Below are 16,820 nucleotides of genomic sequence, written 5' to 3'. Positions count from 1 at the left end.
GCCACTTAAAAGTTTAATCTCAACCCATACTTTAGCGCTTCCTGCATGACTGCTTAAAAAGAACGAACCTTTGGGAACATTCTTTTCACAAATATTTCCAAGAGAAGCATGTGTCACACTAATAGAATCTAAATGGGTAAGTGCATAATTACAGTATTTAGGTTTACCTAGAGTAATTATGTTACACCTGTAGTCACAAAAACCCACTATACTGAGAATGCCTCCTCAATAACTGCAGATCACGCAAAACTTTTTAATGTTCTTTCCCTCCACGCTTGACAGAAATCTTTAGTGTTTACTTAGTTCTCCCCAGAGATACAAAAGAATTGCATCTGAGACCAACAGTAAAAAAAAATTCAAAGTAGACAAGAACAGCTTGATCATGTCAAAGTTCAACAGTGGATGGTGGATTATTCACTTTGTTAGTTTACAGTCTGATGCTGCTAAATGTACCATCAACGTCAGGGCAATACTTCGCTGAATTACTTTGGGAAGCAGTGTCACTGTGACCTTAAACACTTTTGGATATGCTTCTGTTTTTCTTCAACAGAGCTGGACAGCCATTTTGCTCAACATTAAAACTGTGGTCTGATATCAGGGGGCCACAAAAGTGTACCCCCATTCTGAGAGAGTGCTGTTACTCCATCATCCCAGTCTATGTGGCAATAGGCAGTTGTTATGTTATGTTAAAAAGACTTCTATAGCGCTCTGTTACCCAGAGGTGTCCTTGCGCTGTATGCTAACCACCTAAGAGAAGCTGAAAATACTGCTGACAAGGAAAATGTATATGAATAACCAGGTCTTTAATTCTTTCCTAAAGGAAAAGAGCTCTGTGATGTTCCTAAGCTTAAATGGCAAGCCATTCCAAGCCTTGGCGGCACAATGACAAACTCCTACCTACCCAGTTGACTTTATTAAATCGGGGGAGGATGACTAAGTTAGCCTGGGCCGAGCGTAAATCTCTTCCGGGTACATACCATTGAAAGGCATGTTTCAGGAAATCAGGACTGACTCCATTTAGTGCCTTAAAGACAATGCACAATTCTTTAAACTGGATTCGTTGTTTAACAGGCAGCCAGTGGAGTGTCCTAAGACCCATCCTTACGGAGACAAATCTGGGTGTCCCCGTAATCAACCTGGCTGCCGCATTCTGCACAATTTGGAGTCTAGCCAAATGTCTCTCCTGAATGTTGACAGACTGTTACAGTAGTCCAGTCTAGATAGAATGAAAGCCGTGACTACTGTCTTCAGGCTATCTTCAGGGAGGAGGAACTTGATCTTCCTAAGAGTTCTTAGGATAAAAAAGCAGGAAGAGGCAACCCTACTAATTTGGTCACTAAAAGAGAGTTTAGAATCAATAATGACTCCTAGATTCTTAGCTCTGGCCACAGGTGGGGGGGTTGACCCATTGCTGACGGCCACCAGTTTGAAGTCCAAAGGTTGATATTGTTTCCAAAAATGATCACCTCCGTTTTGTCAGCATTAAGTTTCAAACAATTAGATGCCATCCAGGCTGAAATCCAATGCATACAATTATGGCAACTGGATCCAATCTCAGCCTCAGCCCCCTTTCTAATGGATAAAACAATTTGTGTATCATCCGCGTATAAAGTCAGCTGGAATCCGAACGATCTGATCAAGGCGGCCAGCGGAACGACATACACATTAAACAGGGTAGGGCTGAGAGAGGACCCCTGTGGAACACCGCAGGGAAGAGCAAAAGGTCTTGATCTATTTCTGCCTAGATCTACTGTCTTGAGTTCTATTGGTCAGAAACGACTCAAGAAGATCCCAAGCCTTGCCTGTTACGCCGGCCGAAGATAAACGGTCCATCAAAACCGTGTGATGGACCGTATCAAAAGCGGCCGAAAGGTCAAGTAGAATAAGTATGGCAGCACCTCCCTGATCTAATGCTTTCCTGACCTCCTCAGTTGATTTGATCAGTGCCAATTCGGTGCTGTGTTCAGCCCGAAAACCAAACTGAGTCGTATCAAGCAAGGAGTTGGTGGTAGTAGTTTAATAGTTTAAGCACACAGCAGAGGGTGAATACTTAGGACATTAGACATTTGTCATTAGGACAAGATGAGTGCTGCATAAAACAGTGTCTTTCCTTCCATCAGGTTGATATTGTCTAATGTTCACATGCCAGGTTCCACATACTCTATTCTAACAACCCCTCCCTAAAAACATTCTTCCGGTTATGTGGGAAGATGTTTCTTGCCAGTTTCCCTGCTCAAGTGAAACCAGTCTTTTACTTCTTCCTGAGCTGCTGCTGGTCATGGAGGCATAGATGACCTGTACAGAAATGGAATCAAAAAAACTAGTCCAAACTGATCTGACCTAGGATTGCTTGCTACAGAGCCTGAGAACACAAAGGACACAAACGGAAAGGGGAAATGTTCAAAATTAAAGAACTGAGTTGGGTTATGAAAAATACAGTTGTCTGTTTGGCTCCGAATTCCAGCCCTTGCTAACAGAGTAGGAAAAACATAGCCCCCTTTAAACCAGTAACTCAAAATCTTTCAGACCTTCCAGATCATTGTGCATCAGAAGAGGGTAAACGTATGGCCTACAGCAACACACCTCTGCCAGGTTGCCTCTCTTCACCCAAACATGGACTAAGGGCCTGATTCCAATCTTGGCAAATGGGATACTCTGTCACAAACGTGACGGATATCCAGTCCATCATATTACACGTTCCATAGGATATAATGGAATTGTAATTTAGCAGACGGGATATCCATCACGTTTGTGATGGAGTAACCCTGTCCGCCAAGATCGTAATCAAGCCCTCAGTCTCATAGGATGTTTAAAACCTAGTTGCTGTGACATGAGCTTGCATGAGGAGCTGAACTGTACCTGCCAGAAGGAGCCGACCTGATCCCAGGGAGACCGGCCCAAGGACAAACTGACAATGGAATCTGAGTGGAGGGTGACACAAGGCACTGAAATTATACAGGAACCATGAGATCGCTGTTCCCCAGCAGTCTAAAGAAACTAAGATCCGAGTCACCTGTGTCGATGTGAAGCAACACTGGCTGTCTATGAGCTACTGAGCATGCCCCATCCCCTAACTGTCTTTATTTACAGGATGTTGATATTAGGCCTGGGCTAAATTTCCGTTCCGCTCGTGGAAATTGCGATAATTTGACATTTCCGCGTTCCGCAGAGAGCGCGAAAATGTCAAAATTTCCGCATTCCGCAGCTTAGCGATAATTTGTTTCTTGCTCGCGCTGTAAAATGATACATTTTTGCGCGCATGCGATCGCCTTACCTGAATCCCCGCGTTCGCCGACAAGTTTTCCCGATCCGGTCGTGTTCTCCACGAGATGTTGGATTGTTGGTAGCCATTTGCGCTGTCTCGCGACAGTTCGCGCCCGCAGTAATGTCATTGGTCGCGCGATCACGTCTTTCTTCTCGCGATCATCCACCGCGAGAAGAGTGAAAACAAGATGGCCGCACCCGCGAGCAACCGCATGGGTAAGTTGGCGAGCCGCGACCACGCAGAAAATACCGCGAACGGGCGGGAAAAAAACTTCTGCATCTTCGCGATATTTCCGCGTGTTTGCAGAGATTTTTTAACATTTTTGCGATAATTTGCGAAAGTCACTTTCGCAAATTCCGCCCACCCCTAGTTGATATACCTCTTTCCAGTCCCAGAAGGGCCAGAAAGGGTCCGAGTCTTTCTTCACATTTCCATGGTGAGGAAAGTTTCTGTCCACACATTTGAATGATGTCTTGATCTCAGGACAGTTTGAACCATCTTTGTAATACATAACACTTCTGCAAATTCATAATTTCAAGCCACAAATAATTTTTAACCAACAATTTTAGTTCCAACAGGGAACTTGTAAAGCTGTTGGACACAGTGGGAGTTTCTTTTCTTGAGTGGCTGCCACACAGCAAAAACAGTGAGATAAGAACCATTAAAGTCTAGGCAGTCCGAGAGATACCAAAGGCTTCAACCCATTGAGTTTTTAAGCCCATTAGGCAGGACTAGACTAACACTAGGGCAAGATCCAGAAGTCCATCACCCGTATAACAAACAGTTCTGAATCCCTTGCCAGAGGAAACATTCTTGCAGAAAGACCCAACAAGTGTGCAAGATACCAGAGCCAAATTGACTGCAGCCCAATAGAATAACATTGGCAATAGGGTCAAGATTAAAGAAAATCCAATACCTCGATCATAGCAGCTATAAAAACAAGCATTTACAATGCAATGGTCTCGGCATTGGTAAAGTTAGAGCTATTGGCATTGCTCATGACAATGCCGTTTCTTTAAATGTTTTAAAAACAAAAACAAACAAAAATAATGTCATGAGCAATGCCAATAGCTCTAACTTTACCAATGCAGAGACCATTGCATTGTAAATGCTTGTTCTGACCATGCTGCTGCCTTTTTGAACCATAAGACCTAAATTCAAGCCGAGTTAGGAGTCCTTGCCCCTAATGCACGTCATTGAGGCCAGGGTACCGTGGGCTGAGTGACCCCAGGCTTCAACAGATCTCAGTGGGACTGGCATCCCTGACACTGGTGTGAGTGAACCAGTGCAGAGGGCTGAGAAGCCTTCACAGTGTGTGGAGAAGCTGGTGTTCCATCCACGGAGAAATTAATTGTCAGTCAATATATAACAGATGAGCCATGCTGTTATAAGAGCTGCATAGCACCTAGAAGCCATTCGCAGTTCACCATGTGGCACACTATAACTATTGTCCTCACTGGCCCTTCATTGGGAGAAGGGAAAGGTTCGCAGATTCACTCACAGATATAGTCTATGTCAACGTTTTAGTAAATGTTCAAGGTTATCACCCCTATGATCCGCCAGTCAACCCTTGTATTTTGATCTATTCGAGTACTTACTTGCTGACAGCAGGTAAGTACTCAGTAGTACTTGTTTATGTTAATTTAATTGACTGCCGATCACTGTTTATTTTCATGTTGTACTTTCATGTGTTCCGTACAGATATCTTTAAAAATGGATCAATAGGGAGCGTTCTTTAGTATTACTAGAAGTGTGTGCGTGTCTGTGTGTGTGTGTGTGTGTGCTCCTGTGCCTGTGTCCCTGGCAATGTTATATTTTGACGTATTTCATTTTTCGCGACCGCGGATTTCTGAGGCGCACCTGCATTTTTTGAAGGAACAGCTATTATATAGAGAAGAGGGGACAGATTTACGGCGAATCCTGCCTTTGCATTGTAAAATACAGTAGTGGAACGGGGACAGCGAGTGCCGCGATAAAGCACAGATCCGCGGAGCCTTATTTTGGTTATTCAAATTCCAGGCTCCGGGCTCATTATGCGCACATTTCTCGTGTCCTTCTTCAAGGGAGCAGTTAAATGAAGTGCTGTCTGTGCTTTATGGCTCGGAGAAACTCGAAAATTATTGTTTTAAGACAGTTCCTTGCCCTTCATCACCTCAAACGAGGGGCAGACAAGAGCCGGAGTTTAGAAGCTATTCTTTCCATTTTCAGATGCCTATTGAAGCAAAGTTGAGCTCAGTAAAATACAAATGTATGTACGCAGAATGTAGAAAACGGCTTTAAATATTTCGGTGCGGCTGTGGTACAGGATAAGCGAGCATTAATTACCAACATTAAGCGTGGAAGGGGCCAGGGCGCACGAGAGCTGAACCACAGAGCAGCAGCCAAACGCGGGAGCCAACAGCAGGGGGAGAGGACGCCAGGAACACCACCGCCTTTCTCCGAGGCGGAGCAGAAATGCCTCGGAGAAACGCAGCGTCCTTTTCGGATTCGGGGGCGTGTTTTGCTGTTATCTCCTCCAGCCATTGGCTGGAGGAGATAATTAGACTTTCTGCAAAAAACACGCCCCCCGATCCGAAAAGGACGGGGCATGATCGGAGTGACGGGACCTCTTCTCCAATGGCTGGCCAGCATTGAAGAGGCCAGCCAATGGAGAACAGGGGAGAAGAGGGGCGGGTTCAAGCCCCTCTTCTCCAAGTCATTAAATCTCGGATCGAGACTGCGCAAGCGCAGCGTTCGAGCCGAGACCTAATGATTGGTTTCCAATGTGAATATTGGTTTAAACTGATCTCTCTAACTAAAACAAAATACCATTTCTATTGCTCTTTATAGAACAAGCTAGTTAGGAAGATATTTAAGTGATATTATCCAAGGAGGACATTCCCAGGTAGTTATTGACCAAGGTGGAGCCAGAGTGCTGAAGGTGAAGCTAAGTCCCATGCTCCACCCTGGTCATTAACTACCAGGGAGTGCATTCCCTGTCAGATAATATGGCTAATGGAAACGATGCACCTAACATTTGTGATGATATTCACAAGTGTTTGTAAGACGGTGAATTTTTCATGAGACTATTTAGAGTGAAGGTTACAACAAGTCTACCCGTTTGATTATTTTGGGGGTAAGGTGCTACTATTTATGCCCCCCTGAAATATACTGTAGTGAGTGCGTGGCTTGAAGGACACAAACAGGAGCATATTGAAGAACAAGTTACTTACGTTCGGTAACAATGTATCTGTAAGAGACATAAGTTAGTTATAGGTTCCTTACCTTAGAATTACCCCCAGGCGTCAGACTGGATCCGAAGAATTTTTTCTCTTAGCAGTACCCCTACATGTTGGTAGGTGGCGTCGGTCGACTCCGCGTCCGTCAGCGGTGTCGTGGTCGCAGGGATGACGTCGCGGTGCCTACTTACACGCCACCCCTGCGCAGTGGCATCAGTTCTGACATGACTTTCCACGCAGGAAGCGCAGAGCCATGAAATACACTGATCACTAGTGGCCCAAAACAAGGGCCCTGTAAGGGAGTCCCTATCCCTAGATATCACTTAGCAGAGCAGGGAGGATGGGTGGTGTGGTAAGTTATCTATAATTACCCTATGTCTCCTACAAATACATCGTTACCGAAGGTAAGTAAATTGTTCATCTGAAAGAGACAGTTATAGATTCCTTACCTTAGAATAGACACCCCAGCAATACCATCCCCAGATGAGGATCTGCGAACCAAGTTCACACCAGAAAGTCCTGGAGGACAGAACGGGCGAAGTAGCTATCCTTCCAGACTTGACTACCAAGCAGTGATGTCTGATGAACATGTGCATAGAAGCCCACATGGCCGCCTGGCAGATGTCAATAAGTGAGACTCCAGGTGGCAAAGCAGTAGTTGCTGCCGTAGCACAAAAGCATAACAAATCTTTATACAAAGGACAACCCATCTTGAGATGGTACGCTTTTGGACAGCCTGAGCTTTCTTGGCACCCACAAAGCCAACGAAAAGTTGATCGTCCACTCGGAAATCTTTAGTACAGTCAAGGTAGAAGGACAGCACATGTTTTGGGTCCAGACGGTGGAGTCTCTCCTCCTCCTTGTTATGGTGCGGAGGTGGGAAAAAGGTGGGCAGAGTGATAGTTGTCGTATGTGAAAGGGAGTAACTACTTTAGGAAGGAAGGAAGGTCTCATCCTAAGCCCCACTTTGTCCGGATGCACAGAGAAGAAAGGGGGCTGAGAAGTAAGAGCCTGAAGCTCACTCACCCTGCAAGCAGAGGAGATGACAAGAAAGGCAGTCTTCAGAGTAAGGAGCCTGAGAGGACAGTTGTGAAGAGGCTCGAAGGGAGCACACATTGTTATATGGCCTTTAGGGTCATTGTCGACATTGCTAAGTTAGCATGAGCTTTACTGCCATTATGCTGCTTTTGCGCACATTACTACATGCTCTTTATTTTGCAAGACTCAATTTATGCCTTTCACATGATAACTGTCTGTTTTTCACGTTCTTTGCTAGGTCTTAGAGTTTAGTCTGAACACGATGTGCAAGGTTGATATACAATGCCCCTTGTTATTCTGTTCTGGTCAGTCCCTAGCACCTAGACAAAACATGCTAAACACAGCTGCACTGCTGGAGACTCGTGCTTTGATATTACGGGGATGCATCTTGTTTTTACACACACTTGGAGAGAGCCCTTTCCATGGAGAAGAGCTATGCTGTTCCTATGATGTAACCCTTCCATCTTGGCTTTAAGGTATGGGGTCTGCTGACAAAGCCCAGAGATCTTTTATATAATAAACTTCTTCCAGTCAAGGGGAGGGCGGTTAGGCCTTATAGTCCATTTTCCACTGTCTTTATATAATGACATCCCCCTTCATATTCTATGGAATTGTAACAATGCTAATTGTTCTGAGTTTATGCATTTTCCTGCTGGTAGTGGCTCTTATACTGCATTATAGAGCTCGATGGTTAAAATAAATATTTTAAACTATGACAGTGACTGCCAATTCTTACTGTGGACAAGTACGAGTGACCGAGCAAAAGGGTACGTCTTGCTACCGCGATTCCTGAGAGAGTTGTGTTGTGTTCTGGGTTGGCTAATCATTTGTAGCTTCGTGATTTTGGAGGAGAAGGAATGCGTTACTTACCTGTAACTGCGGTTATCCAGTATTGGTATCTTTCATAGATTCACATGCCTGAATCATTCCCCGTCGTCGGGATGGGAGTCCCCGGTACATAAATAAAGTAATGTCTCACTAGACATATAGCGTAATAGGCCAAGGGCCTCACCGTAGTAACATATCCAAGTCCTTTTGTAAAAAAGGGCAAAACTTTGGAGAGGAGCTAATCAGCTATCACCACCCTCTAGAACCTTCCTGGAAGGAGCTCTAGTCCCTCAGATTTTTGTAAGCACAGTGCTAAGTAGTTGTATCATTGAGAGACCCAAGAGAGTCCTTCCAGGGGAGGTGGGTGGTTGCATGTGAATCTATGAAAGATACAAATACTGGATAACCGCAGTTACAGGTAAGTAACGCATTCCTTATCCAGTATTAGGGTATCTTTCATAGATTCACATGCCTGAATCATAGTAGTGAGCAATGATAAGCACATTTCGAAAAGTTAAGTATATATGAATTCACCAGATAACATATCAACGTGAAAATAGGAAGTACCAAAAGCAATGAAATAGCATAGCAATAAAACACAATAGAGAAATGTGCGTATAGAAGAAAGGATGGTGGGATGAAAGGAAGGGCTCACCTCCAATGAAATAGATGACGGAGCACCGCTTGACCCACTGCAGCATCTTTCATGAGTTCCGTATCCAGGCAGTAATGCTTGGTAAATGTATGCGGCGTCTTCCATGTTGCCGCTCTGCAAATGTCCGCGATGGGCAAACCTGTAAAAAGTGCCATTGAAGTAGAGATTGCCCTCGTGGAATGGGCACGAACTGTGGAGAGCAGGGGCTGCCCAGCTTGCTGATGACAAAAAGTAATAGCTGCGGAGATCCAGCGAGAGATACTTTGTTTAGTGAGTGGGAGACCTTTCCTAGGTCGACTGTAAGCCACAAAGAGTTTGTTGGATTTGCGGAATGTCTTTGTCTTGTCAATGTAGAATTTCAGGCAGCGTTTAAGATCCAAAGAATGTAGAGTCTTTTCTGCCACTGTTTGAGGATTTGGAAAGAAGGATCGCAACACTATAGGCTCATTGAGATGGAAGTTTGACCGAACCTTAGGGATAAACTTCGGATTTGTGCGTAGTATAACCCTGTCGTGTTTGAATTGAAGGAAAGGGTGTTGAATGGAAAAAGCATGTAGTTCACTCACTCGCCGAAGTAAGGGCTAGAAGGAGCGCTCTTTCCAGGAGAGATACTTAATATCAGCTCTGTGTATTGGCTCAAAAGGGGGTTTCATAAGCTGAGCCAGAACCGTGTTGAGTTGCCATGAAGGAGGTAAAGTCTTACCGGAGGGAATGTTCTAAACAGGCCTTTAAGGAATTGTTTGATTAACCGATGAGACCACAGAGAAGGGCCTGCAAAGGATCTCCTGAAACGGGATATTGCTGCCAGATGGACTTTAAGGGAGGCATGAGCGAGACCAGATTTCGCCAGATGAAGAAGGTAAGGCAGTATTTGCTCTGGAGAGGATGAAAGAGGGTGTATTTTGTTTGACTTACACCAGATACAGAACCTCTTCCATTTAAAGGAATATGTTTTGTTAGTACTATCTGCTCGAGCCCGAGCCACAACTGCTCTACAGTCCGGAGGTATGTCTAGACCCTGGAACTCTATGAACTCAGGAGCTGATAATCTGAGAGATGCTGGATCCGGATTCTGGACTTGTTGGTTGTTCATAGTGAGAAGAGAGGGAAACTGTTTCAACCGGATCGGTGGTTCCAGGGAGAGAAGGTGAAGCTCCGTGAACCAGTGTTGGCGTGGCCAAGCTGGAGCTATCAGGATGAGCGTGCAAGGTTCTGCTTTCAATTTCCTGAGAACCCTGGGAATCAGGGGAATTGGTGGAAAAGGGTATGCAAAGACGTTGCACCATGCAATCGAAAACGCATTCCCTAGAGATCCCTTCTGGGGATGCCAGCTTGCGAAGTGTTTTGGCGTTTGGCGTTCTGCTTGGTAGCGAAGAGGTCCAGAAGAGGGGTGCCCCATTGAGAGAATATGCGGTTGAGAGTCCGCTGATTCAACTCCCATTCGTGACATGCTGTCTGCTCAAAGAGTCGGCCAGAACGTTGTGTAACATACTCTGCTCGAAGAGAAATGTTGTTTAGTAGCAACCAGTTCCCTTCCTGCTTGTTTAAATAGTACATTGTCGTGGTATTGTCGGTCCGTACATGCACTAGAGAATTCCTGATTCGTGGTAGGAATGCCAGAAGAGTGAGATAAACCGCTCGTAGCGCCAGGAGATTTATGTGGAGTTTCCTTTTGGAAAAGGACCATTTCCCCCTAATCTGGAGTTCTTGGAGGAAAGCTCCCCAACCTTCCAGGGACGCATCTGTTGTGATGGTATGTGGAGAAGTAGAAAGCAAGAACGGCAAGCCTTGAGAAAGGTTCTGAGGGCAAATACACCACCGTAGAGAGCCTTTATCATCTGAGGGGTCACCTGGATGACCTCGTCGAATGACCCCGTACATTGGACCCATTGAGCTGAAAGTGCTTCTTGAAGAGGGCGCATGTGAAGGCGACAGTGTGGAACTAGTAGAATGCAGGAAGACATCATACCGAGCAGGGATTTGAAAAGGCGCACAGTAAGAGACTTTTTGGATCGTATGCGAAGCGCCAAGGAAAGAAGCTTGTCTTTTTGCTTTTGTGAGGGAAACGCTTTCTTCTGGAGCGTGTCGAGAGTAGCACCCAGGAAAGTTATATGCTGGGAAGGCTGAAGGACGGACTTGTCCTGATTGAGAGTAAGCCCCAAAACAATCGAAAAGCCTTAGACCGGCGTCGGAAGACCTTGACGCGCCTTCTAGAGAGGGTGCTTTGACGAGCCAGTCATCCAGATATGGAAAGACCTGATGGTGTTGTTGTCGGAGATATGCGGCCACCGGAGTAAGGCATTTTGTAAAAATGCGTGGTGCCGATTTGAGTCCGAACGGCAGGACACGGAATTGGTAATGTCTACCCGCTACTGCGAATCTCAGAAATGTTTTGTGGTTGCAGTGGATCGGGATGTGAAAATAGGCATTCTGAAGGTCTAAAGACACCATGTAGTCGTCCGCATTGAGTAGCTGTAGTACTTCCTGGATGGTAACCATACGAAACGACTGCTTTTTCAAGATTTTGTTGAGATTTCTCAAGTCTAATATCGGTCTCCATTTCTTCTCCTTTTTGCGTATTAGGAAAAAACGGGAGTAAAATCCCTTCCCCCTTTGACCTAGAGGAACTCTTTCTATAGCTCCCTTCTGGAGCATAAGTGAAAGTTCCTGGAGCAGAGCACGTACATTTTTGTGAAGCATAGGTTGAGGAGGGGTTTGGGGAGGAATTTGAATGAATTCTATTGAATGTCCGAATTGAACTATTTGTAGGACCCAACTGTCCGTTATTTGCTTCCAATTTTTTAGAAAGTGGGAAATTCTTCCTCCAACCTTGGAGGGCAGAGAGGAGTTGGAGACCGGCGGTAGTGGGAAGTCATTGTCGCCGAGCAGCGTCTTTCCGTCGACCTCCATTGCCACGAAAGGAAGACTTAGTGTAGGTGGATTGCTGTTGACATTACATTCATCCCAGACTGGATTCAGAGCGAAGCAAGGAACAGAAACTGCACTGGTGGCGGTAGTGGAGGCGACCAGGACTATTGTAGATGCGGGAGGCTGCGCTGGTCCTATTGGACCTCAGCGCAGCCTTTGATACTGTAAACCACTCTCTTCTGCTGCATAGGCTTCGTCTTGCAGGGATTTCTGGTTTGGCTCTTAAATGGCTTCAATCCTTTCTACCAGATAGATACTTTTCCGTCTTTGAGGATGAGGTGGCATCAAGCCAGCTGCAACTGAGTCACGGCGTTCCCCAGGGTTCATCCCTCAGCCCTACTCTGTTTAATATCTATATGAGACCTTTGGCTGAGGTGGTGCTTCCTTGGGGAATTCAGCTTGTCACCTACGCCGATGACACGCAGCTGGTTGTTTCCCTGGTGAGAGACGATACCTCACATCAGGGGATTAACAATCTTACCCCTTGTCTCTCCAATGTACTTGATTGGATGACCTCGTCCTGTTTGAAGCTGAATGGAGCCAAGACAGACATCATGCTGCTGGGCTATAAAGCCCCAATCAACCTGGACCCTTGGTGGCCGCAGTGTCTTGGACCCCCTCCGAAGCCCAAGACCAAAATAAAAAGTCTAGGGGTCTGGCTGGACTCTGCCCTGAACTTCCAGCATCAGGCTAATAAAGTAGCCTCGACTTGCTATGGGCTCATGAGAGTTCTTAAAAAAATCCTAGACCTGCTCCCTTTTGAAGCCAGACGCATATTAGTACAGTCGCTGGTTCTCTCGCGACTGGACTATGCAAATGCTATTTATCTGGGGGCCACTGCTACTACAATAAAAACTTTGCAAGCTGTACAGAATTGTGCAGCTCGCCTACTCATGAAAATCCCTAAACGTTCATCAGCTAAACCCTCAATCAGACTGCTACATTGGCTTCCAGTCCATGAAAGGATTGTGTTTAAGACTATGTGTTTGGCACATAAGTCTATTCACAACCTTGGCCCATCCATTTTGGATCCTCTCTTTCGGCGCTATCATTCGGTCAGATCTCTTAGATCTAACCAACGCAATCTGCTGGTTGTGTCAAAGGTCAGACTGGCCCGCATGGGTGGCCGTCGACTTTCGGTCCTAGCAGCTAAAGAATGGAATAAACTCCCTGACAACATCAGGCATGAACTAAATCATACTGCCTTTAGGAAGCAACTAAAGACATTCTTGTTTAAGAACATCCTCTAATGCCTGACAGCGTCCTCGGTCTTTAACAGCGCTGGGATGCTCTAGGGTAGCCATGCGCTATATAAGTAGGTATTCATTCATTCATTCATTCACATTGCTGGTATTGTGGCCAATATTGCTGAGTGGAAGAAAAGGAAGATCGGTGCTGGTAATCACCTCTGGCAGATGTTTGACCTCTTCCCCTTGAGCCACGAAAAGATGGGTTCTTGAATTGGAGGGTACCCAAAGCCCTAGCCGTGTCGGTATCCTTTTTTATACCCTGCCGAGCTTCATCGATGTGCGTTCCAAAGAGAAGCTGACCATCGTAGGGCATGTCCAAAACTTGTGTTTGTACCTCTGGTCGGAAGGAAGTCGCCTTTAACCAACCCTGGCGCCGTAGTACAGCTGTGCCAGCCAGTTTGCGAAATCCAGCAAGATCTTTTTTGCTTCTTCCTGCGAGTCATCTGGCAAAACCGCAAGATATGGAGCAATATCTGCCCACATCTGCCTGTTATAGCGTCCTAACAGTGCCAAAGAATGGAATGCACGCACTGTTAATGCAGACATGGACGAGAAACGCTTGCCGATATTAACTTCCCCTCTTTGTCCGGAGGAGCGGTCAGCAGAGCGGAAGGATTTTTTGATTTCCGCTGAGCAGTTTGTGTGATTACTGAGTCTGGTTTAGGATGGCTGGTTAGGCAAGCTGGAGCAGTATCTGGAGCCCTGTATTTTTTATCCAGACGAGGTAATAATGGAGGTACCGAGGAAGGGTTCTGCATTATCTTAACACCCTGATCCCATATGTAATCTATAATAGGGATAGATGTGACAGATTTCTTAAAAGGCTCTTTAAAATCATAGAGGAAGCAATCCTGCTGGTGGGAAGGCATAGGTATTTGAAAACGCTGTGCCGCTCTTTCCACTATGTTGTGAAATCCCCCAATGTCCTCAGGAAGAGAGTCAGCTGGAGCGGGCACTGGGGAAGCTGGACAGGGGAGTACATAATCGTCCCACTCATCACGAGTAGATTGGGAATCTTGAAGTTTCCCTTCTTCATGTTGATCCTCCTCCTCATCGTCTGTAGAAAGCGGAGGTGGTGATGTGACAGGCTCAGACTGCAAACTTCACAATAGAGGCCGCGGTCTTGGTGGTGGAGACACAACTGGAGGCGGAGACGTTGCAGAAGTGGGAAACCTCTGCTTATAGTCCGAAATGAGGAATTGAAGGTCAGAAACCAGAGATGCCGGTAAACAAACCATGGGAGGTGGAGGCAGATGGTATTATTCAAGAGAAACTGCCTGATCTTCCTGCACTTGATCCACATAGTCTTAACTGTCCTGGTATTTAACGTTAAGTTGAAATGGGATCGTCGCCGTTCAAAACGTACTGCCATCATCAGAATCTTCTTCCTCGAAAAGATGTGCTGGAGGCAAGAGCTGGACCCTACATGGGGAAGTCAGGGCCGGCGTCAGCGTACGTTTTGTGATTTTCAGATGTTCGTATGTACTTTTTAGGTTGGAATCCGCTGTCGTCGACGGTCCAGTCGACGGTATAGTCGTCGACGGTGAAGTGTCGACAGACACCATGGTAGGTTGAGGTCCCGTCGGCAGAGCCGTCGTCGATGGAGGTTTTGTCGACGGAGCCGTCGTAGACGAAGTGGATGTCGACGAGACAGTCTTCGTCGACGGTGTTATCGTCGACACAGTCGTCGGCGAGCGCAGCGTCGACGGCAATTTGGACGTCGACGAGGTCTTCTTTATCTTGAGCGTCGACGAGATAGACCTACCGGCCACCGACGATGGAGTCGTCGTTGTGGATAATGACTGAGACGCGACAGAAGTTGAAACGGTCATCGTCAACGAGGTCACACTCAATGCCGTAGATGGAGATTTCCTCGTCGTCGAGGCCACCGTCGACGAGATCGTCGACGACGGGGTGGAAGAAGGCTTTTTGAAGGCGTGATGAATGTCCAGAGGAGAAACCTTCGCTGAAAGAGCCTTAGGAGGGACCTCTAAAGACTTTTATGCGCCTTCTTTTGAAGTGGCTGCGACAAAGGGCCTGGAAAAGCCACCCTTGGTCTTTTCTGAGAGGACTGCGAAGATATTGAAGAGCCCTCACTTTCCTCAGAAGACAGTACTGGTTCTTTGTCTTTAAGCCTCTGAAGCCAAGGTAAGAGGCATCCCTCACGATCTTTGAGGGTCTTGGAGTAAAAGGTATGACATACCTTACAGTCCTTTGAGGAGTGATTCGGATAAAGGCAGTAGAGATAGTCCTTGTGTTGATCGTCCACATGAAGTCTCTTTTTTCCTAAGGAAGCACAAGACCTAAAAAGGCCTTTCTTTGGAGTATCTGCCATGAAAAACTGGAGAACTTCACCCCGAATTTTGAAGTAAGAAGCACTGGAAAGCCAAAAACAAGGAATGCTGAGCAGAGCTCAGAGGAGGCTCCCTTAGCACGACATGCGGTAGAAAATCTGAGGGACTAGAGCTCCTTCCAGGAAGGTTCTAGAGGGTGGTAATAGCGGATTGGCTCCTCTCCAAAGTTTGGTCCTTTTTTACAAAAGGACGTGGATATGTTACTAAGGTGCGGCCCTTGGCCTATTACTCTATATGTCTAGTGAGACATTACTTTATTTATGTACTGGGGACTCCCATCCTGACGACGGGGAATGATTCAGGCATGTGAATCTATGAAAGATACCCTAATACTGGATAACGTATGAGACACTGTCGCTAGTCTGTTTGGGGATTTTGGGTACTAAGGTGGTAGGTTGGTACACCGCTATACATCCAGGTCCTGTTTTCCTGCGCATAGTTCTGTGTAGGTGCAGAATCCCCACAACAACAAAGTAAATCCAGACAAGGCTCAAGTCCCACTGAGGCATTATGAAAGGAGATGGAGGAACGAGGTGAAAAATGAACTTAAAGAACCTATTAACTTTAGGGGACGTGAAGAAAGAGGGCTGATCTGGTAGCCTTAGAAAAGCAGAAAGGGCTGCCAGATAGCCTTTAAGAGTGCCCAGAGCAAAGAACTGATGGGCCAAAGAAAGAAGGAATAAAAGAACCTCAGAAAGAGGGGCGGAGAGTGGATCCACAGCCTCTCCCGTGCACCATGCTACAAACTTGTTCCATCGACCGGCATATAAGGTTTTAGTGGAGGGATGCCTGGCTGCCAAGATGACATTACAGACTTCGGGTTGAAGGTCAAAAGCTGTCAACTGTCACCGCTCAATCTCCACGCAAGGTGGTGGAGGTTGGACAGGTTCGGGTGGAGGACCTTCCCCTGCTGCTGCGACAGAAGATCCTTCCAAAGGGGCAGTCTGATCGGAGGATCAATGGGCATGCTCAGGAGCTCGGGGTACCAGACTCTTCGTGCCCCGTCCGGGGCCACAACAGTGACTTGGGCCCAGTAGTGCTTGATCTTCTTCAGCACTCAGGGCAGAAGTGGTACAGGTGGGAAGGCGTGCAGGAGGCTCCAGTTCCACCCACGACGAAAATCGTCGCCGAGCGAGTGCCGCCTTGGTAACTCCAACGTGCAAAACTGCTGGCATTGTGCGTTCTCTTCGGTGGCGAACAGATCTAACCAAGACTCTCCCCACTGCTGAAAGAGACCTTGCACCACCTCAGAGTGAAGACGCCATTCGTGATTCACCAGGCACA

General features: G+C 46.4%; 1 protein-coding gene across 2 annotated transcripts in view; it reads right to left on the bottom strand.

The window, feature by feature from the left end:
* Positions 1 to 16,820, bottom strand: part of PDS5B (PDS5 cohesin associated factor B) — an 802,561-nt gene that overhangs the window by 264,867 nt on the left and 520,874 nt on the right. The window lies entirely within an intron of this gene.

This window comes from Triturus cristatus, chromosome 8 (assembly GCF_964204655.1).
Source record: "Triturus cristatus chromosome 8, aTriCri1.1, whole genome shotgun sequence".
NCBI lineage: Eukaryota > Metazoa > Chordata > Amphibia > Caudata > Salamandridae > Triturus > Triturus cristatus.
This window is presented reverse-complemented; position numbering and strand designations above follow the sequence as displayed.